Here is a 24,422-nt window from a genome sequence, read left to right on the forward strand (position 1 = left end):
TGTTTGCAAATGACACAGGCTTCTCCGCCAAAGGACGAAGCCTGCGTGTCACCTGTAGTAAATTTCAAAAAAGTTAAAAAGTTATCGAATATGGATGTTGCGAGAGCAGCGAGGAACTAGATTCAAATTCAATAAATTTATTCGGCGTAATTGATAAATTATAAAATTCCTACAAAAAACAAGGCAATCATTATCTAGACATATTCACACATAGCTCGACTTACTTTTAGCGATCTAGCCTCGGAATATTCCTTCGCAACAATGCTCCTTTTCGCGACGATTGTGAACCCCTGTTGCATATATTGATAGTGTTCTAGTATTAATTCTTAAACTATTGTTTTCTTCGTGCTTACCTCTGAGTCGCACTTGCTCGGATAACGTTTTCGACAACTACGGAATGCTTACCGACCAGATTTCCCTGTTTTTCACCTAATCATAGATATAAAGAGCAAATATAAGCTTATGATTTCTTCCAAACATACTGCCATATATCGCACCTAGTTCAATACAAATTCACGCTAAAACTAAACCGGTGCTTTAGAGCACTCTGAACCAGTATTGCACTGCAGGTAGATAATTCTAACTGATATTGGCTATTATAATTGTAAAATAATTAATTTAGGGCACGTAATTCAACTCCTATTACTTAAACTTTCATGTAAACTTGTTGCTATTTGGTGGAATGATGGTTTTATTTTTGTTTCTTATTATTATTCACGTTTCTGCAATCCCCTCGATGGCATCGGGTGTGGTACATGTCAAAATTGAGTCATGTGGGGATATCGACTCACTCTTCATCGACGGGGCGCTACCAACACTCCCCCCCGTAATGCGCGAAGGCTCGTCCAAATGCGTATTCCTCTCAACGCCTACGTCGAGGACAGCTAGCGATACAGCGGAACGCTCGTAGATTCCCCCAGACGCAGTTTGAACCGTAGCGGAGCGTACTTGTCCATCGGAAGCTCTGCATGTAGCGATCACTCTGGCCTTCAGCCAGCAGTTGCGTGGCAGCTTGTTATCAACGACCATTACAATGTCTCCCACGTCGATTGGTTTCACCGGTATGAACCACTTCGATCTTCGCGTAAGAATAGGAAGGTAATCCCGTATCCACCGTTTCCAAAATACGTTTGCCATAGTTTGAGATTGGGTGTAGCAGTTCCTCAGCACTATAGGATTATCGTCAAATGGAACCCAGGATCTTAGACCATTCGCTGAACCCAACAAAAAGTGGTTAGGGGTCAAAACAGGAGAGTTGTCGTTATCGAGCGGAATGTCGGTCAATGGACGAGAATTAACGATATTTTCGACCTCCACGATCGCATTATGTAGTACCTCATCGGTTGGTAATCGGCTGTGTTGCATTGCTACTAGGTTCTGTTTAACAGTCCGTATCAGCCGTTCCCATGCGCCGCCCATATGTGGCGTTAGAGGTGGGATAAAAGTCCACTGTGTTCGACTAGATGTAAACTCTTTTGCCAGTTTATCATGATCGAGATGTTGTATCGCTGCCTTCAGTTCCTTGCTGGTCGCTTGAAAATTGGTACCACGGTCGCTATATATAACAGCAGGCGTTCCTCTCCTAGCCATCACATTACGGATTGCCATAACACAAGAGCTGGTTGTCAGTGTGTGAACGATTTGTAAGTGAATGGCGCGAGTGGTTAGGCATGTGGCAAGGACCCCCCATCGTTTTTCGGTTCGACGTCCAACAGAGACCAGTATGGGTCCAAAATAATCAACCCCCATGTAGGTGAATGGGCGACTAAATGCAGCAAGTCGTGACTGAGGAAGATCAGCCATCACTGGTGGTTGTGGTTTTGCTAGTTGATTCTTGCAATATTGACAGGCTCGTCGGACAGCCTGATATGTCGCTTTTATCCGAGGAATACGGTAGCGTTGTAGAAGCTCATTGACGATTGTCGCGTGGTTTTGATGATTGAGTCTCTCGTGAACATCCGTAATAATCAATCGTGTAATGTGGTGATTACGTGGGAGTATGATAGGTTCAACGGCGTCACGATTGATAAATTCGCACGCCTTAGTTCGTCCTTGGACTCGTGCAATTCCGTTCTCGTCGATGAAAGCGTTACGAAATAGCGGATTGTTCCTAATGATTCGTTTCGTTTGGCTCGTCCTGGGATGACTTACAGTTAAGGAGGCGATTTCATCAGCATAAGTTTCAGATTGCGCTAAACGAAACAAGTAATTTTCTGCCTTAGCAAGTTCCGATTGCGTGAGTGGTCCACTGATGCGTTGTTGCTTTTCGATAGAACGCCTCAAGTTGTGTACATATCGAAAGGTGTATGCAGTCCGGCGGAGCAGAGGAATCCAATTAGAGAAATCTTGTAGACTAATCACCGGCTCCGTGGCTTTTTCGTGTGTAAGCAGGTGTGGTCGGAGTTCCTCGTTCGTCGATTTCCCAAAGGTCGGAAATGCAGGCCAGGCTTGTTCGCCTTGCCAGAGAAAATTCGGTCCACGGAACCACCGGCTGTTGGTGGACAGTTCAGGAACTCGTGCCCATTTAGTTCCTTCATCGGCAACGTTCTGTTTCGTAGGAACCCACCGCCATTCGCTCATTTCTGTTGACTCTAACATCTCGCTTACTCGAAAGGCCACAAATTGGCTATAACGACGATGGTCGGATCTTATCCAGCAAAGAACATCTTTGGAGTCTGTCCAGAAATAACGTTGATCTATGTTGATGGAAAGAGATTTTACTATTGTGTCAGCCAAACGAACACCTAGTAGCGCGGCCTGTAGCTCTGACCGTGGAATAGATAGAAACTTTAATGGAGCTACTCTAGTTTTTGCTCCCGCTAATGCGCATTCTATCACACTGCCTTCTTTGAAACGGAGATAGACAACTGCGGCGAATCCACTTTCACTTGCATCAACGAACGTATGCATTTCAACTGAAGCGCTCATTGACGTCGATAGACGATAACATCGCGCAACTTCAACAGACTCGATTTTCGGGAAGATAGTCAACCATGTTAGCCATTTATCGAACTGCGCATCTTCTATGGGATCGTCCCATCCGACTGGCGTTCTCCAAATTTCTTGCAGAAGGACTTTCAAAAACATCAGAATGTGTGCGATGAACCCCATAGGATCGAAAACCATCATAAGCGTCCGAAGAACCTGCCGCTTGGTTGGTCGGCGGTTGCCGGAGAGCAAATCTTCGTCGTATCGAATCGACACCTTGTATGTGAAGCGATCCGTTGAGGTATTCCACCACATCCCTAACACTTTTTCTGTGGCGGGTGTCTCACTGATGTCCATGTTCTTTTCCACGGCTGCTACCTCATTAAGAGCTGCTTGAACCGTGCTCGAATTTGAGATCCAATTTCGTATATCGAATCCTGCATTCATGTGAATGTTCTTCACATCTCGTGCCAATCTTATGGCCTCTTCTTCCGTCTCCGTACTAACGAGCATATCATCGACGTAGTGTCGCTTGACTATGGCATCAACTGCTTCTGGGTGATCCTGTTCGAACTGCTTCGCGTTGCTATTCTTCACATGTTGTGCGATGCTTGGGGAACAACAAGCCCCAAATGTCATTACCTGAACGACATACACGCTAGGCTCGGTATTTCCATCGTCTCTCCAAAAGAAACGTTGACATTGTTGGTCGACATCTCGCATTTGCACTTGGTGAAACATTTCTTTAATGTCACCACATACTGCCACCCGGAATTCTCGGAAGCGAATTAATACAGACAGAAGTGAGGTCAACTGATCCGGTCCTTTCAGGAGAAATGAATTCAACGAAACTCCATGTGCGGTAGCTGCTGCATCCCATACCAAACGAAGCTTGCCAGGTTTATTTGGATTCGTGACTACGAAGATGGGAAGATACCAGATACGTTCATGTGGCGCACGAATTTCTGCCTCAGATAGCTTTCTAATATACCCCTTGCTTATGTGCTCTTGGATTTTCTGCTTGAGTGCTTCGGCCATCGTTGGGTTCTTGTTCATTCGGTTTTCCAGACATATCCACCGTCTACGAGCCATTGCCTCACTGTTAGGGAGACGAACCTGGTCGTATTTCCAGAGAAGACCAGATTCATAGCGACGGTTTGTAGGACGAGTGAAAGATTCCAGCAACATTTGAGCTCTTTGATCTTCTTGCGATAGAATGAGCTTATTCGGTTTGGCGATTCCCATACTATCTAGCGCAAAGTACGATTTCATCGCCCTTTGAAGGCTGTCATCATATTCTCGATTGCATTCGCATACTTGTACACTGTGGTAGTTCATGTATCCCGCAGATTCTTCTCTACCGGTACAGTTTCCATAAACCATCCATCCTAAGCGGGTTTTCACTGCGATTGGCTCGTTTAATTTTCCTTCTCGACTCTTATTTCCATGACCAAGATTTGCATAGTTCAAACCAATCAAAAGTCGCGGACTCACATCACGATACGATTCAAGTGGTAGTCCAACCAGATGGGGATACCTTTTCTGCAACTCTTCGAGCATAAGCGTCTGCGGACGGATCTGGAGAGACGACAATGTGTTGATGGCCTGAAGTTCGAACTTAGTTGCCTCCTTGCTTACTCCAGAAATCTGTAGATTAACTTGCCGTGAATCACTTTCTATTTTACGGGTCCCACCGGTCCACTTCAAACACAAGGATTTTTTCGGACCTTCAATACCTAGTTCATCAGCAAGGCTTTGTTCGATAAGCGTGAGTTCTGATCCGTCGTCGATGAACGCATACGTCCGCACTACTTTTTCAGGTCCATACAATATGACTGGAACTATGCGGAAGAGTACTGCAGACTGACCTTGGTGGACGTTGCAGCTTAGTGCCGCTCCATTGGACTCCGTCCGGGTTTCGGTTTGTTTCACCGTTGAAGGATTGGGGTTCAGATTCTCCGGTTTGTGTAGCAAAGGATGGTGTAGGAACGTGCATCCATTCACTCCGCATGGTTTCTGTTGCTTACAAGAACTGTTGTGCTTTCGAAGACACTTGCGACAAAGCTTACATTCTTTAATGACGGCCCACTTCGAATCGTAGCTAAATTCTTCGAATCTGTTACATCTGGCTACGGTTAAACAATTTCCTTTACACACCACGCATTGATTATTGGCAGTGTTATCCGGTGTTACCGACCTTATTTTGCATGGCAACTCGTTAGTTGTATCACCGTTCGATTCAGACTCTGAATGAAAATTTAGAAATCCATCTTTTTTTACAATTTTACCGCGACTTTCATGTCCGGGCGTTGCCATTACGGTGCTTGCGTCCTCAGCTATCGTGTACAGCCAAGTACTGAAGTCCGCTAAGTTCGGATTGGGTGAATTACGGGTGAACCTCGCCCAATCTAACTTCAGGGGTGCTGGCAGACGGTCCACTAACTCACAACGAAGAGAAGCATTGAAGATAAAATCGTTCACGTCACAAGCACGTATCATCGCCACCATGTTCTTCACGGTTAAGGCAAAGTTCACAATAGTCTCAAGCCTCTCCGTACTTGGTGGAGGTAGCTGTCGGATTCGCTTGATGATCGATTGCACTATTGCGTCTGGTCGCCCGTACAGCATTTTCAATGTCGACAGTACATCGGCTACGTTTGAAGGATGAAGCAACTCACACTTAACCGCCTCCAGTGCTTTCCCTTTCAGGCATTTCCGCAGCCGCAGCATGTTCTCTTCGTTTGTATATCCACACATCTGTGTAGACGAATGGAATGTTGCGTAAAATAGTGGCCATTCTTCCAATGACCCGTCAAAGTCTGGCAGATCTCTTGACACCGCTTGACGTGCCGCAATCTGGCTACGATTCAAGATGCAAACGGTTTCTTCGTTGAATGTTACTGGACATGATTCTGGCTGAGCTGAACGTATCGGCGTTGAACGTTGTCCTGGGATAAACTCGTTGAGTCTACCTGGATTCATTGCGGGAACGGACGCCATGTTTCTGAATACTTTTGACTGTTGATCTTCTTGGATCTCCCTCGAACGTTGGTTCATACACGTACGTGGTAGCGTGGAGGACATAAACCTGGGTTGATCGTAGGTCTGCATATAAGCAGAGTGTTCTGGATGAGTTCCAGTTTGGAAACGATTAGTTTGAACTTGTTCGTGGTCAAATTGCGGCCTTGTGCTGTTGAAATAGTGAACACCTTGCGAAAGGCGATTGTGCTGTACGCTGATTGGCACTGATGTAGGGCAGGACGATTGATTCTGTTGCTGACGTAGATCACATGGGTTTGGGCGAAGAACTGGTGGGTACGCACTATGTTGGACATTTTGAGCTTGGTGCTCTTTGAGCTTGTCCGAATGGTTCGGTGTCTGCTCGTTTGCCGCTTCTGCTGCTACTCCGGAATCCTCCGCCTCACCGTTTCGTTCCGTTTCGGCTAACCACTCCTCGATCTTCGACAGTTTTTCCTCCTCGTCCTCCTCAGTAATCGAGGAAGTTTCGCTTCCTAACTCCTTCAACAGTTTGTACTTACGCTCGAGAAAGCGTTTCTCCAATTCGTATTCTTCTTCAAGCTTCTTCATCTCCAACTCCTTCAATCTTCTCGCTTCACTTCGCGAGCTTGCCTTGCTACTCGATCGATGCGATACGGGCTTGCTTGGGGGTAGATTTTGCCTTTGCTGCTCGTTGAATAAGTTATTGTTACTAGTGGGAGGAGCAATAAGAGATGAACTCTTACAAATCGGACAGACCCAGCTGATATTGGCGATATCTTCCGTGACGTGTACACAAGCAAAGTGGAACCATCTATCACATCCATCACTCTGCACCATTTCTTCATTGTCACGCTTCTCACACAATCTGCACCGATGATCTACGTTTCTACGAACTTCACGTAACGGATTTCTACGAACGGTACTCTCAGTTCCGCGCATCATCTGACCAACATTGACGGTGCTCGCTATGATCGGGCGGACTCGAGTCGGGACGACTTCGAAATTTACCTGTTCTCCAACGCTAGGAGGTGGCAGTATGACAACGGAGGGGACATTACTTGCGTTCGTTGCTGTGGCCGCTCCGGTGATGTTGTCGGTGTTTCCTGGTACTCCAGTGGGATTTGCTACACAATGCGTCGACTTCTCCGACATGGTAAAAGAATTTTATAAAATGTTGCGAGAGCAGCGAGGAACTAGATTCAAATTCAATAAATTTATTCGGCGTAATTGATAAATTATAAAATTCCTACAAAAAACAAGGCAATCATTATCTAGACATATTCACACATAGCTCGACTTACTTTTAGCGATCTAGCCTCGGAATATTCCTTCGCAACAATGCTCCTTTTCGCGACGATTGTGAACCCCTGTTGCATATATTGATAGTGTTCTAGTATTAATTCTTAAACTATTGTTTTCTTCGTGCTTACCTCTGAGTCGCACTTGCTCGGATAACGTTTTCGACAACTACGGAATGCTTACCGACCAGATTTCCCTGTTTTTCACCTAATCATAGATATAAAGAGCAAATATAAGCTTATGATTTCTTCCAAACATACTGCCATATATCGCACCTAGTTCAATACAAATTCACGCTAAAACTAAACCGGTGCTTTAGAGCACTCTGAACCAGTATTGCACTGCAGGTAGATAATTCTAACTGATATTGGCTATTATAATTGTAAAATAATTAATTTAGGGCACGTAATTCAACTCCTATTACTTAAACTTTCATGTAAACTTGTTGCTATTTGGTGGAATGATGGTTTTATTTTTGTTTCTTATTATTATTCACGTTTCTGCAATCCCCTCGATGGCATCGGGTGTGGTACATGTCAAAATTGAGTCATGTGGGGATATCGACTCACTCTTCATCGACGGGGCGCTACCAACAATGGATATTAGAGTGGTTCAAAAAATCGTTTTTGCTCCACACCGCTCATTAGATTCAAGATCAAATTCTGGGTGTCCTCCTAAAATTTGAGCTCATTCGGACGAAAACTGAGACTGCACAAGCCCTTCAAAGTTTAAATGGGAATTACTATGGGAAAAGCAAGCAATTCATTCAATCGGTCATAGTGTTTGCCCATGTGCTCTTGGGGATTAGAGCTACGTTGATACTGTGAGATACATTCATCAGCTACAACTTTGCCGAAGACCGTTTTCAAATCGGACACCTCAATAATTAGTTATTGATTTATATCCAGTCACAAATTCTTCAGCAGTGCTCATTTAGCTTCTTAACAGGCAACATTGCTGCACCTAGCGCGAAAGATAGCACGCACAAATCATGGCTACTATGTTTTACTGCATATATCCAGTGATGCCTGCAGAACAGCCCAATAATTATAGCCAAAGTTTTACAACTCATTCAAAAATCAATAACTAATTACATTGGATATATAGAGCTTTTTAACCCTTCCACAAACAAAACTCTTTCCTATGATAACCATGTCCATGGCCATGCATGGAGATAAAGAAGTGATCTCGGTCTCTATTAGCAATGGACGTCACACTAACATTCTTTCCTCTCCGCGATGGCCGTAATGACGTGACCAGTGTCGTTATTGACATTATTAAGTTTGGAGTCATCGTAATTATTTGTTGAAGTTGTTTTGTTGGTTATCTGTGCAGTATTGACTTTGATTTTTGATCAATAATAAAATATGTGCCTATTTTTGGATTTCCATACAAAGTAGGCCAATATCGTATGAATGGGTCGATAATTTGGTGCTGTTCTCCCTTACATGTAAAAACTAACATGTTCGAAAATGTTGTGGAAAAATATGCAGTTTTAATTTACAACCCAAATAGCAACTTAAATACGTGAATTGTGTCAAGTGTTTAATTGAAGCAACATAAGTCATATGTGCGGTGGTGCTAAATGTATATAATATGCCAAAATGTTGTTGGAAAATTTTAATTTCTGAAGAAAAACTCCAAACTTTGAGGGCTATTTTCTCCATACTTACTTTTGCATATGGGACAGTTATGCTTTTATGGGTAGTTATGCTAGTGCTAGCTGCTCTCCAAATGGTGTTGGATAAAATGGCTCGACGAGTGCTCCGTTATTTCATCAATGACACGTACTACTTTCCAATGAAGATTACCAACATCGTAGAAAAAATATATGGCGTACTAAGGAGAGTTTTACACAATGTAATTGCTACAAATCTATTGTACTCCAGACAGATATACGACGCAAATCAGAAACATATGGGTTCTACATACAATTACTATAAACATTCTATGTAGACAGAATCGATTTTCAGTTCTTTGAGTGTAATTCATCGTTCAAAAAATAATATACAATAAATAATATATGAAAAAAAAAATACATATTTATTCACAACCGCGACTCGATCTTGCCGTTATTGATCAAGCTTAGAGCTAGCTTAGAAGCCTATTAGTTATTTTCCTATTCTAATCAGATCAATGACGTTTATAAAGTGCACACCAATAAGTCTCAACAGGAAATTCGTTCTAAGAAAAAGAATTATACCACTAACGTCAAAGCGTTCTGGCTACAACTAAACAGCCTCCCCTGGCAAACAGTATGACCCGTGTTTAGTTTTCGTTCCCTTCGACGAGCAATATATACGATGCTGCAATCCACCCAGCTCAGCGCCACTAGTGTTGCGTATATTGATGATGATGCTCAATCAACGTAAATCGTCATCTATCGGTCGAGGTTCAACCCATAGGGCTCACTATCACGAACCAGCTCTGATAATGGGCACACGTTTCGTTTCGCGTGATGGGAAGCTAGTTGATGAAATTTATTTTCGATACGTATTTTGCTGTCCGCAATTTACACTCAATTGTGTGTACGTTTTTTTCTGCATTCAATTAAACGTGCTCACCTGTCAATGAGCATCCACCTACTAGTTTATATCTCGCGCGCGTGTACTGCTCCAGGATTACATCGAAATAGCTTGTAGTTTTCAACTTTTTTGCATCTGATTCTCACACTTGTTCACACGAGTGTTATAAATATTATATTCTGATTTTTATAATAATCTGATTATTCGAAAATCAACTATTTTAATGCATTGATTCTGAATGTTTCGTGCGTTCGGCTTCACAGTGGTGTGCCTAGTGGATTATAAAGGGGCCCCAGTAGTCGTAAAGATAAACGCGCAGCTGTTCAGCAAAACCGTGCTATGGGTCATGGGTTCAAATCCCGCCGGTCGAAGATCTTTTCGTAAAGGAATCTTTTTCCAACTTTTCAGGGCATAGAGAAACTTGGTGCTTGCCACACGATAAACGATTGTAAAAATGGAAGTGTTCGTAAGAACACTAAGCTGAAAAGCATACTCTTTTCCAGTTGCAGGGCTGTTACATCTGTCGCGATTTTCGTGGACTTCGCGGATTGGCAGAAAACGTGAGGAAATAAAATGCTTTTGAGGAATTCTCGGAATTATCAAATCATGTCACGAAAGTCGCATGAAAAGCGACTAGAAATTTACAGTCATGTAGTTATGACTCACACAATTTTTATTTTACTAAGGAAAACCACGCTTCAAAATTTATATTTTGAACACTCCCTTTTCCTTTCTATTGAAAACGTAAATGTTGCATATTTTAAATTTTGAACACAAGTAATGGCACCCATCGCTCGTAACTATATAATGTATTTTTTAAAGTTTACATAATTAAAAAATGTGGTGATCTGGGAGATAAATATCTAGAACGAAAAAATCCTTGACCGACCGGGAAACGAACCCAGACACCTTCAGCATGGCGTTGCTTTGTAGCCGCGGACTCTAACCACTCGGCTAGGGAAGGCCCCTCCTGAACAAATAATGTACCGTTAAGTCACCAGTCGCCGTGTGGCCTCCATTCATCGTGCACATATACAAATTCCTACAGAATATTCATACAATTGTCACAAATTATTCTTTTGTCAGCAAAATAAGATAAAACTGATGAAATGAAGTAGTTCTTGTCACAAAACATTTTGAAAAACCTAGTTTATGTAGTAAAAATCATGTGAATTCTGTTTGATAATGGGATTTTTCAACACTCTTAGTAGAAACGCCAAAAATTAACATTTTTCATTTTAACGTTAGAGTATCAAATTTTTCATAATTTGAACAAATTTTCGCTGTAGATACTTCTAGTAAGATGTAGTTCATCGTTTTATGCAAATAAGATTTTTATTGAGTTTAAGCCGAAACACAAATGCACGGTGAACGGATCCTTTTCAATATTTACGGTCCCTTTTACCGTGCATTAGTATAAAACGCTTGACATTCTTGGATTATATTGGAGTTTTTGTTATGTCGTGATTTAACTACTTTATATTTAGTTTTTGAGCGAATATAAAATGGTTTGGACAATACAGGCAAACCTCCTAAAACGATTTTGATTAAAAAATAATGATTAAGCCATTTTTCAACTTTCTATAACGAAACAAGATTTGAATGCCCTTAAAAATAAGTGCGCACACTACAAGCAAGATATTTACTCCACCAACAACTTTTTATCGACATACAAAATTAAATCATGACGAAATCTATACGCACGGTAAATGGTGCGCGTAAAGCAGTACGAGGCGACCTTAACATGATATTTGTAAACATAATTTTTGAGTAACTTTTATTATGCATCACTGATTTTAGTTTTTTTTCTTGAATTGTGGTATAATTGCACGCTTCGTAGTGGTATTCTAGTTCGCTTCTAATGATTTCGAAAAAATATATAATTTTTTGAAGTGCAGATTTTTTTTAATGCACGGTGAATGGTAGCTTGACGGTACTTGAAATTTGCTACAAGATAGGGTTGTTTACATTTACCAAAAAATGAAATTCCATAAAACATAGCATTTGAAAAACAATTGCCAGACAATCTTGTTTTCCAGGTTGTAAAAATGGTGGCGCCTAAATAAAATGATTAAATTTTTATTTATATGAATTCGCATCAAAATTTGTTTTTAGTATCTAGAACTATGGTTGTAATGTATTTTTTTTTCTTTTATTCCGACAATTTTTCACACATCTGAACAAATCATTGGTAAATACACCGCAAATCATCCAGTTGCTTAAAAAATCGATTAATGTAACCTCTAGACATTTTTTCATTGAGTTTTTATGTATGAATCTTTTGCTTCTGGCACTGTTTTCGTTCATTTTAAAGGTGAGCATATTTTTGGTATACCCTATTGATCACCCATGTCAACAATGATCGATAATATTGAAAATGTCGATACTTACTAGACTCACTGGCCCTTAAGTCAAATGTTAAGACCAAACTCTTACAAGTCATTAACTTATTTAATTATTTAAAACTTGAACCGTGAAGTGTGTCTAAAGCTGAGAAATTTTCCAAAGAATTTCCGCACTTACTGATTCGTAAATTTTGCTGAACTGAAAATACTTTGAAATTTTCGGAGCTTGTGTAACACATATATCATTGGTAGTGTCGTTCATAATCATTGTTTCGAAAAGTTTGAAAATTCACACATGAGCCAAACTCAATTTTTACAAACACCTTTTTTTATTAGATCATGAATACAAGAAACAGAAGCATCGTTCATGCATTATTGATATTCCAACGATAAATGTTGATACGAGATTTTTACTAAAAGGGACATTCCCGACACCAATATTATCCCGCTGTTAAATTTTACTGAGCGGTTCCATTTGAATTCGAATGTCGGTTTACTTTTGTATTCTTTGATTTGGATGAAATTTGGCATATGCTTTCTTTATACCCAAAAATGCCTATTTGCATCATCGGTTCGCCATTTTTACCCTAGCGTTACTTTTGAGAAGGGCCAAAGAAAAAAAGCCTTAACAATTTTCAAAAAATTAAAACTTAGAAACTATTTGTCTGATCGGTTTGGTGTCTTCCGCAAAGTTTTAGGTTATTGTTGGAACTATCTGGAAAAAAAGATACACTGTAAAAAAATGTTGTAATTTTTTTTTATATCGAAAATAAAGCTTAAAAATCCATTTTCTCAAAAATATTTTTTTTGTTTTTTTTTTATTTTTTATATGTTAAAGTAGACAAAAAATGGAGTCTTTTGCACAGTGGGTCAAGATGGAGAAATCATGGACAAAAAAGTTATGATTTTTTTTAAAAAGGTTGATTTTTCAATATGGTCTAAACAAACTTTTTGAATGCTTTTCGACCCGATTTTATGAAAGTACGCAAATTTGCAACAAAAAAGATATATGAGAAAATATTGCTAATTGCTACCGTTTCCGAGATACACCCGATTCTGTTTTTGCACGGGGGATGCCTACCGTGCAAAAAAGTTTTCAGTTCAAAATTTCAAAAACCGTGCAAAAAAGTAACACTATTTCTCGACGTTTCATACAAAAAAAAAATGTAAGTGTAAAAAAATCCGTGCAAAAACAGAATCGGGTGTACAGCGATTTTAAAATTTAATTTACTGAAAATTCACAATTTTTGGTTGTTTTCTGATGTTTTTCGAGTTGATAAAATAAAGAATAGTTTTTTTTCTGGAAGCATTTTATTTCATGTTCTTATACAATGATGGAGCGTCCTATTTTGATTCAGATTTCTCACTTTTTCATAATGTTTACAATTTTTTTACTATCATTACAGTTTGAGAATTGCCTAACTTCTATTTTATCTACGGAAACTGAAGTTGCTGATGCTGATGCTTCTATTGTTTCCTCTTCCATGCAAACATCTTCCTCTTCACTACATGATAAGTCATAACTGCTTGATAATGCTGTTCTTTTGGCCAATTGTAAACGACACGAATCGCAAATTTTAAATTGTTTATTCAGCTGATTTTCATCTGTAAATCCTAGTTCAACTAATTTGGCAATTTTACTTTCCGTGAGATTTCAGTAACTTTTTGAACACTTTTTTGAAAACACACTTACACAACCTTTGTTGAGGGTGTTCATTTTATACTTCATTGTTCTAAGCTATCTTTTACTTTTCACTTGATTATCACTTACTTGTTTATCACTTGCTTGTGTCTACGTTGCTCTTTTTTATACCAACATGGGTAATTGAATTAGCTATTAGGTACGTTTCTGTCCGACCACAATAATATACCAACGTGCTATACTTTAAGAAAACATCAGGTATATTTGTGTGAGACAACTGGGCTCGTTACTCCTCTACTCATAAAGCTTTTGTTTTCGAATGGAAATATTTCATTATCTTAAATCGATATAAATGCATTTCACGTATTGATTGCTTTATATTCGTTATTTTGTTATTTTTTAACTTCTAACATTTTGTTCCATATTTTCTTGATAATTACATATCAAAATATCACAATGTTGAATGTTGAAGTTATGTTTCGTTCAAAAAATAAATAAATCATTTTTACATGGCACATTTTTTATTTTGCCTCATACCATGAAAATTACCAAATCAATATTTTTTCAAACATTTTAGTCAAAAATTATCTGCTCTTTCAGACAATGAACAAATTTCTAGGCTTATGAGCCTCGAAAAACATTCGAAAATGACCGAAAATAGAAAATTATATCATAATTTTGTATTAAGATCGCTGTATCTTTAAAACGGTAAAAGTTAGCCCGATTTTCCCGTATACATTTTTTGTTGTAAATTTTGCGTACTTTCATAAGATCGAGTTGAAAAACATTTAAAAAGTTTATTATGATCATTTTCAAAAATTCACCTCTTTTAAAAAAATCATAACTTTTTTGTCCATGATTTCTCCATCTTGACCCACTGTGCAAAAGACTTAATTTTTTGTCTTCTTTAACATATAAAAAAATAAAAAAATCAAAAATATGATTTTTGAGAAAATGGATTTTTAAGCTTTATTTTCGAAATATGAAAATTTACAACATTTTTTTTACAGTGTATATTTTTTTACAGATAGTCCCAACAATAACCTAAAACTTTGCGGAAGACACCAAACTGATCGGACAAACCGTTTCTAAGTTATATTTTTTTTAAAAATTATTAAGGATTTTTTTCTTTGGCCCTTCTCAAAAGTAAGGCTAGAGTCAAAATGGCGAACCGATGATGCAAAAAGGCATTTTTGGGCATAAAGAAAGCATGTGCAAAATTTCATCCAAATCAAAAAAATATAAAAATGAAATTTGGGAAAAAGTTGTCTATTTCTGTGGAACCGCTCTACTCCGTTTTACGGTATTTGTATTACAGACGCGCACAGCAATACTTTTCAATTATGATTTATCACATTTGAGGCAAACCAACCGAATGGAATTTTTACTATTAACAAATTATACATTACAAATGCTCTGAAATTAAATAGACAAATTGAAGTGAAATTTGCGAAAGAGTTACATGTCTTCTAGGCGAAAATCTAAACCACGACCACAATTCGCTCGATAGGTGCGTTACCAACTACGCCACGAGAGGGCCCATGAACGCTTTGCAAAAGAAGACTACGTGATTTAGTTGAATTCAAATTCATGTTGCCTTCAGCGTTCAACGGTCCTCTCGTGGCGCAGTTGGTAACGCTCCTGTCTAGCGAATTGACCTCAATTCTCATCGAGAAGACCTGCTACTTTTTCGCAAATTTCACTTCAATTTGTCTACGTAAATGAATTGAAAAGTATACGTGAATAAGACCAATTGCGTTCCAAAAAAAGTAGATATGAATCCCATTTTTGTAAGTAATTCCATTGTACAAGAAGCATATATAAAATCCAAGTCCAATTCAACACATTCCAAAGCTCGTGGCGCTGTCCGGTCCAAGTTTTCAAGGTCTGATTGCAGATTTCCTCCTTGTAAAAAAAATTAAGCTCGGCATTTTAAAAATATCACTTCATAATTACGAGAGTTTTCCAGAACTGTTTCTCATGTAAAACTAAGATTTGGGTGAACGATAATCATCTCGTTCTATCTAATCGTCCAATTTTAATCGAAGGTGCATCGAACCTGTGCGTTAAAATATTACGTTTGAGTAGGTTTCATATTAATTTCTTGGACGTTACGTTACAACTTCCAATTGCAACCCTCAATAAAAATAAAATAAGAATAATGGAAGCGGAGTTTGCAGGTTTTGCTCTAATGCAGTCCAAATACAAGAGTGCGGTGGATGTTGACGGGCGCGGTGGCGGGGGATTAACCCACCGTCGGTCGCCCTAGTGTACTGAGTACACGCACTTCACTGAAAGTCGAAAAACACGTTGAAATTCCATTCAAATCGATCCGGGTGTTCATCCTATTCCAAGATCTACTCTTCTTCTTGCTTGTAGAGAAGAAATTTTTCGAATAAAAACAACGAAAAGTATTCAAAACATCGTGTTTTTAACCTAAGTTTTTACGCGTGTACTCAGTACACCAGTGCGACCGCTCGTGTAACTTTTTTTGACCAGGCCCGTCACACGAGCGGTCGCATCGTGTGCTGAGTACACGCGGAGCAGTTTTGATTATAAATCTAAAGCTAAGCTAGATAGAATATTGATGTCTTCGGCAAATTTCTTCAGTTCAACGGTACCAATTGGTCAGTGGACAAATAAAATTTTGAAAACATCCGCACCATCCAGTGGCCATCGGATTGATTCCCAGGGGAATCGATGAAGTGGACATTTCGCAATGCAACATCTCGAATATGTCGAATATCTCAGGATCTAGATTTTTTAGCATCATGGTGTCTTCAGCAAAGTTGTTCAGTTGGTCAAGGACTAACATGTGATAGGCCAATTGTTTCGAAATTCTGCCATTAGTTGGCGCTAGTGAGCATGTTATTTTTCAAATATTGATATCTCAGGATCCTGATTACCTAGAAAGATGACGTCTTCGACAAAGTTGTTTAGTAGGTCAAGGACTAACATATGATAGGCCACCCAACAAGAAAATCTGCCATCAGATGGCGCTAGTGAGCATGAAATATTTGAATCACGAATATCTTTGAATCCAGATTTTCTAGTAAGATGGTGTTTTCGGCAAAGTTGTTCAGTAGTTCAAGGGTTAAAATGTGATGATCTATTTGATTCGGAATTTTTTCACTAGATGGCGCTAGTGAGCATGCTATATTTTGATCGCGGCTCGGGATAGCGATATTTTAGCAAGATGGTGTCTTCTGAAAAGCTGTTTAGTAGATCAAGGACAAACATGTGATATGCCGTTTGATTCGGAATTATTGCACAGAATGACGCTAATGATCATGTTATTTTTCGACCGCAGATATGTTTGGATCCTGAGTGCATAGAAAAAATGATCCTGAGAAATCCTCATAACATCTTCGGCAAAATAGTTCTTAAAATTCTTTCAACTGTGAGCATGCATGATTTGATTGCTAATATCTGAGGATTCCGAATACTTCGAAAGATGAAGTTTTCGGCTAAATGGTTCAGTAAGTCAAGTACAAACTTGATGAGCCACACTTGGTTCTGAATTTTTCCACTAGATGTATGTTATATTTTCTACCCAAATATCTAGGATCGTGATTGCTTAATCTAAGTTTCACGACTAACATATATTTAACATGTAGTAAACCGTTTGATTCAAAATTACCCCACAAAACGGCGCTATTCAGCATGAAAATTCCATCAGTAAATATTTCAGAATCTTAAATACAGTCAAACTTCCAGTCGATTTTTAAGGGATCATGGAAATATCGAGTCATGGAACAAAGTCTTCTAGAAAACGACACTGAAGGCGGTCATACAGTTGAGATCGCTTATCTGTCAAAGGATACAAATTCTACTGAAATTAAATGGTACAGTACTAAATTCGGCTTTCATTCACTTTAAGGTATTCCACTGAACTACTTAAACATGAAGATTATCAAGAAAGTAGGGTTTGCACACAGTTTTTTTTTATATAGAGAAGCGCGGATCAACAAAACTGACAGGTACTGGCATCATTGTTTACAGATTTCCCATAGGATATGCAATGGGCAATACTGAAATCACAGACGTACAGACGTATCACTTAGAAATAATCGCGATCAAAATTATTGTCTTTAAAACATGTACGCCCAATGCTGTAATGACTGTTTGGCCCATCAACAGGTTGGCGGTAGTATGTAAACGTCAAATACGAATAAAAACGACGCGAGCGCAATAGGTGGTCGATTGACTTCCTACCATGTATTAGAATCAATCGTTAAAAAGGTGATCCATGGACAGTGAATGTGAGAATGTGACGTCTTTTTGCCTGTGCTGAAAACAAATAACTGTCGAACGCGGTTACAATCGATCAATAGGCCTTTTCACGAGACGTTACTAATCAGCTGGTTCTGAAGGTCTTTGACAGTTCTTCTATGGAAACTACGTGTATAAACTAAAGAAACTATAAGCAAAGAAGCGGAATGTTCCAATTGGAATTCCAAGTTTACTGTCAATGTCATCCCAATCGAGCAGGAGACTTGTCAAACACTTTTTCACACAAGCTTTTCATTCGTTACCCAAACCTGTGAAAATTCAACACATGAAACCTGTGACTCACTTTTAGCGTGGGATTCAACATTGGCAGTGCTGCGTAATAGATTTGGCATAGTTGCTAGCTGATTTATTTTGAATATGATCAGATTTCGTCTCTTTATAATTTAGACTCTTTAGTATAAACCTGTCCTCCACCGATAGAAACGAATACAAACACGACCTGTCTCATGAAAATGCGTACTAAATGGGCGGCAGAAAGCTGTTAAGATGAAGATGAATCGAAGCCAAACTTCTAATTTTTAAGCGCACAAATTTAGAAAACCGAACACCCGTTTGAGCTGAAAACTTAATCGATTGGTCACCACCAGCTAGTGAGCAATTGATTAGGTTTTAAGCTTAAATCTATGTTTGGTTCGCCAGATTTGTGGTCTCGAAAATATGAGGTTTAGCTTCTATTCATCTTTACCTTAAACAAATACGAAGATGGATGTGTGTGTTAGTGCAAAGCAATATGAGTAGCTTGGCCTCTCATGGCGACTCACGGGATGACATGCACACTTAGGGCTACCAGACGTACTCTCTCAAGAGTACATAGACTCTTTTTTAACTTAAAATTTGTGTACTATTCTTTTTTGCTAAATGGGTGCAAGTGTATCCTTTTCTAGATTTACTGATAATTGCGGAACAAATCAAATAACCCTTTGAAGTAATCAGTAAAACAAACATTGTTGTTAAATACAAGTTAAAAAAATCACTCTCAAGCATGTTTCAGCTGAATAAACTGGTATTCAGCTAATCAAGATACCTGGTAGGTTATAAGGTGGACACTTTGTTTATGCTATATCTTTTTTGTTTATCAATAAAATAATAATCGGATTTCTGTCTGTTAGTCAAAGTTAAACTTTATTTTTCGCATAATAAAAATCATGTTTTTCATGAAAAAAATGTACTTTGGTATTCTTAACTATTCTACTGAAGGAAGAGTTTTATAACGACCAAGATAATATTCTACCAATCTAGGAAAGTAGGTCATTTTAGTGATTTGTCTATTTGTGGCCAAATTTGCTGAAATACTAGTTTTACTCCTAAAAAAAAAGTAAAATAAAAAGCGAGTTCAAAACAGTGAGTTTTATTCGTATTCTAAAGCCTGATTTTCTGTTGAACAGGAATCGCTAAAGAATTTTCTTGCCGATTCCTTGCAGAATTTTTTTTTCAAGCGCTTCCTTGATCGATTCCTTGCAGGAATTCCCCATGCATCAGGATAAGCCAAGAAATTACTTGTCAGAAGCGAATCAGGCTTAAAGTATGAATTTTACTCTTTATGATCGTCTTTATTGAAAATGCTCATACTTTTAAAATTTACGCATATTTACTGATCTGCAGTTTCTCCTTCGTGTAAACCTAATTTATTTTAGTAGCTTCTTATTATTACTAAATCGTACAAAATTAGATGAACGACGTACAGAAACCCCAATTGTGACTTCATTGATAAATTAAAAAGCATGTACAAAGTGTCCACTCTATAAAATGTATAAACAGTCCTTAATTATTAGAATGTGCTTATGTGCGCATTCATTTAATTTAATACAGTAATAAGTGAAATATCGATAATACTATTGATTAATAATCAACTAACTGATTTGGAATAATTCAGCCAATTTTATTCGAGCACTTTTTATCAAAACGATGTTTTGGCAATGCAATCGTTCAACAAGATGTGGAAATGAAAGGGTTTAACAGTCAAATAAAGTATTTTTTTCAAAAAACCAATAAAAGCTGTTAATCAGTCAAGCTTCTATTTCTCAAAACGTGTAACTAGTCCTAAATTAAATACATTTTTTTCTGGAGAAAAAACCTTGTTTGAAAGCCAACGTTGTTTCAAAAAGTCAAAGGACTTTCTGTATAATCCGCGTTATTACACAAATATCGTATTTAATCTTTTTTTTCAGAGCCAATGCTCAATCCAGTTAAGCTCTTCTTGCTTCTCTAGTATAATCATATTCTCCGGGTTTATCATTATAGACTAATTTATATTCAACGCTCAATGACCCGATAATTGAAGAGATATCGACACATGGTAATATCGCGTTATGTACAATAATACTTTAGAAAGCTGTCATTGGGTAAACATGAAATTCATGGTCATTACAGTAAACATGAAATTTGAATTTAAGTATGGTTATATGAGTCGATATCGAGTAGCGGAAAATCGACTCAGGGAGGTTTACAATATACCAGTGCAGCGAAAGTTCAATACTATTTATGTTGCAATAAACGAAGCATGCCGAAATTAAACGATCTTTTTAAAGCTAATTTTTGTATTCACACATTTGATTTAGAATGCCGAATCTCGGATAATTTTAACCGAGATTTGCACACATTTCCTGGGATCGCAGAGAATAAAAGCCGAGAATCAGTAAGTCGTGCTTTGTTACTAAGCAACCGGTCAATTTATTAACTGAATCTCGGTTAAAATTGAAAATCATGATGTTACAAACAGCGAAAGACACCGTTCTTTCAGCAGGGCAATAATGTTGAACACACTAGTATCTATTGCCACATGCTATAAAGCTAAAATTATTTATTAATACACTTAATTACAATTATAAATTACATCACTACTTACAGCTTCGGTGTTTTCGTCCCAGAACAAATTGGTTCTTTTGCTGTTGTTTGTGATCAAGCGATCAACAACAGAGCAGAGCAGAAAACACAGAAGATTGACAATCGTACGTAGTCCGACAAATGCCCAGGGGTTCGTATCACCATTCTCACGTAACACATGACTCGCACAGCCGAGCTCGTGAAAAAAATCGAAGTGTGCACATTATTTATACATTGAATTAGAAAATCATCCTACAACATCGATGTTGTTATATACATTGTTCATAATTAATGCTATATCATAAAAAAAAACCTTTGGCATGGAGCCGAAAACGAATGTTACCAAATCCGATCACTGCTCATGTTGTGAAAAAATTTGGTTTGCCGACAACTCGGTGAAATTCCGAGATTCGGTATTGAAAATTACCGAATTCTCAGCTAAGCTGGGTTCTCGGCGAATTATTTCGCTGAAGTCGGTGACTCGGTTCACCGTACCGTGGGAATTTCCGGAATCATTATATCTGTAAACCGCGTAGATATAGTCTTATGTGGGGACAGCTTCTGTGCGTTTTGCGAAGTCTTTTTACGCAAACATGATCAACGTTTTCATCAGGAGTTCGTTTAATAGGCTAAATTTAAAAATTAGATTGATCAATTTGAATCCAGAATATGACTAAAAATGAACCATATATCTCTGGTTTTTGTTTTTTTTTGTGCTTGCCTATTAATTCACAGGTATCGAAATATTTCAACATATGACTAAACGTGTATTAATCGCTCAAATAATCAGCATCATAAGATTGTATAAGATTCTAATATAATTTTATTTTCCTAATCAGGATCCAAACATATCTGCGGTCGAATATGATAATAACATGATCAATAGCGCCGTTTTGTGCAATAATTCCGAATCAAATGGCACATCACATGCTTAGCCCTTGATCTACTAAACAGCTTTTCAGAAGACACCATCTTGTTCAAATATCGCTATCCTGAGATAGCCGCGATCAAAATATAGCATGCTCACTAGCGCTTATCTGGTGGTAGAATTTCAAGTTGGGTGACCTAATACATGCTAGACCTTGACCTATTCAACACTTTTGTCGAAGACGTCAATTTTCTAGGTAATCGGGATCCTGAGAAATCGATGTTCAAAAAATATCATGCTCACTAGCGCCATCTAGTGAAAAAAATCCGAATCAAATAGATCATCACATTTTAGCCCTTGAACTACTGAACAACTTTGCCGAAAACACCATCTTACTAGAAAATCTGGATCCAAAGATATTCGTGATTCAAATATTTCATGCTCACTAGCGCCATCTGATGGCAGATTTTCTTGTTAGGTAGCCTATCATATGTTAGTCCTTGACCTACTGAACGACTTTGTCGAAGACGTCATCTTTCTAGGTAATCAGGATCCTGAGATATCGGTATTTGAAAAATAACATGCTCACTAGCGCCAACTAATGGCAGAATTTCGAAACAATTGGCCTATCACATGTTAGTCCTTGACCAACTGAACAACTTTGCTGAAGACACCATGATGCTAAAAAATCTAGATCCTGAGATATTCGACATATTCGAGATGTTGCATTGCGAAATGTCCACTTCATCGGTTCCCCTGGGAATCAATCCGATGGCCACTGGATGGTGCGGATATTTTCAAAATTTTATTTGTCCACTGACCAATTGGTACCGTTGAACTGAAGAAATTTGTCGAAGACACGGTAAAGATGGGCGTGGCCGGGAATAGCAATATTCATGGTTTTGGTATTCTTGTTTAAGATTGGATCAAGGCTTATTCCCTAGCCTTGTTCCTGAAGGCATTCTCGATGAGATTATCAAAAGAAAAAAAAAAACACATTCACAATGCTAATATCCAATCTACGAAGTATACCGTAATTACGCTAACGCTAACGCTATTTCATGTTAATTTCTTGGGCGATTTGACTTAATAATGTGGGAAAGATGTTTGAAAAAAATAATCTACCAGTAGGGACATCATGTGTTTTCATATTGCCAATCTGCTTTTCACAAATTGGAAAGATGAAATCGTTGTCGTAAAATTTTGTAAATACTAAATTTTCAAGAATAAATTCAAATTTTCATGTAAAATCTATTTGGCTTCCTTTCCTTTCATTGAGAGAACTGCATACGCTTATTTACGCCCAGCGAACACGTGCTGTCCATCATGAGAAATACGGAAGGGAACCCATTTGATTGGGATGCATATTTTGTGCACAATTGCAACCTCCTTCTCGTGTGGCGCACATTCTATAAACAGAGCGAGTACATCTGTTTATAGCGCTCAGTGCGTGTGTGTCATGATACGGCCTTCGGAGGGCGTCAAAAATGCATATGCATGGAATGCATTCTATTGCACGGTCAGTATTGGCCTGCTGGATAACAGAGTTCGGGGTGATCAAATTTATGAAAATAACGAATAACGTATTGTGCATACAAATATACCTATTTGAATAAAATCTATTCCTCGTGTCGAACTGAAAATTATTTTATTAAAATTTAAATTATGCTCACACAATCTAAAATAGATCCTTATTAGGTTTCGTGATGGATGAAGCCCCAGTTTAGGAATTGATTCCTGAAGTCGTGGCTCGGAACATCAGCTGTGGTTGACGATGATGTGCAGCAAGTGGAAAAAGGTGACGATTGTTAGTAGCGTTTTTGCACCTTTGGCAACAGTATTCCTAAACTGGTGCATTCGAATGATGAGGCATATTCGCGTTCGTGTTTATAGAATACAGACATCAATTCTCATCTGCCACAAACGATGAATCGAGATAATGGCATAAAACATCTTTTCAAACAAGGTGCCCATTTGACATAGCTTCATGATAAGGATTGCCGCAGCCTAGTGGTTTAAATTGATGGGCCTAATAAATAAATTCAATTTAGAGTACAGGTTTTAAATTGTACATTCAGAGCGGTCAGTGATCTTCAAGTAGGATGTCAAAATAGACATTTGGGTCGAAACATTTCTCTAATTTTCTTAAATGTGTAACCACTCTTCTGCTAATCACATACTAATTGTTAATTTACAGGAAGAATTAGGAACGCCTCTTAGTACATAGCATATCTGTAAACGAAAACTCTAATCAAAGTTAGTTGCATCCGAAGCAAACTCAAGTTGACATCAATTCAATGGTGGATTAAAAAAGCTGCGATGATATATGCATACTGTCTGGGAAGGACATCAATACATCGAATCAAACGTCGAGATAATATCAATTTGCGCCACATAAGTACATCAATACTTTTAATTTTTATGATTTACAAATCATTTGACCAAGGATTCGTCAAATGATTTGTAATCTTTGCAATCTTCGCCAGGGAAACTGCATTTGAATTGAGAGGGGAAATGACAAGAAATAGTGAATCGCAATATTAAAATTTCCTTATTCCACTTTAATATTTTATCATTTTATAATTAATTTAATAATGGAACTTATTCAAGCACCATAAGGTTGTATGGTGAATATAAATTTTAAATTATTTATTGTTAAATGTTTTCCAAAGGTTGAAATACCAATGTTTAATGTTCCA

The 24,422-nt window shown here is 38.2% G+C and overlaps 1 protein-coding gene and 2 long non-coding RNA genes across 8 annotated transcripts in view; 1 reads left to right on the forward strand and 2 right to left on the reverse strand.

Moving 5' to 3' along the window:
- LOC5576867 (forkhead box protein O) overlaps nt 1-24,422 on the forward strand; it is a 326,829-nt gene that overhangs the window by 49,599 nt on the left and 252,808 nt on the right. The gene's annotated exons all lie outside the window — the stretch shown is intronic.
- On the reverse strand, nt 93-890 carry LOC110678962. Of its 2 annotated transcripts, XR_002502094.1 has the most exons (4): nt 498-890; nt 354-429; nt 225-290; nt 93-169 (listed from the first exon to the last, which is right to left on the reverse strand). It is a non-coding gene; the product is annotated as an uncharacterized LOC110678962 (long non-coding RNA). The 2 variants fall into 2 exon arrangements; XR_002502090.1 differs by having other exon boundaries at nt 354-890.
- On the reverse strand, nt 6,933-7,816 carry LOC110678959. 2 transcript variants are annotated; one of them, XR_002502088.1, is made up of 4 exons: nt 7,503-7,816; nt 7,359-7,434; nt 7,230-7,295; nt 6,933-7,174 (listed from the first exon to the last, which is right to left on the reverse strand). It is a non-coding gene; the product is annotated as an uncharacterized LOC110678959 (long non-coding RNA). The 2 variants fall into 2 exon arrangements; XR_002502087.1 differs by having other exon boundaries at nt 7,359-7,816.

This window comes from Aedes aegypti, chromosome 1 (genome assembly GCF_002204515.2).
Source record: "Aedes aegypti strain LVP_AGWG chromosome 1, AaegL5.0 Primary Assembly, whole genome shotgun sequence".
NCBI lineage: Eukaryota > Metazoa > Arthropoda > Insecta > Diptera > Culicidae > Aedes > Aedes aegypti.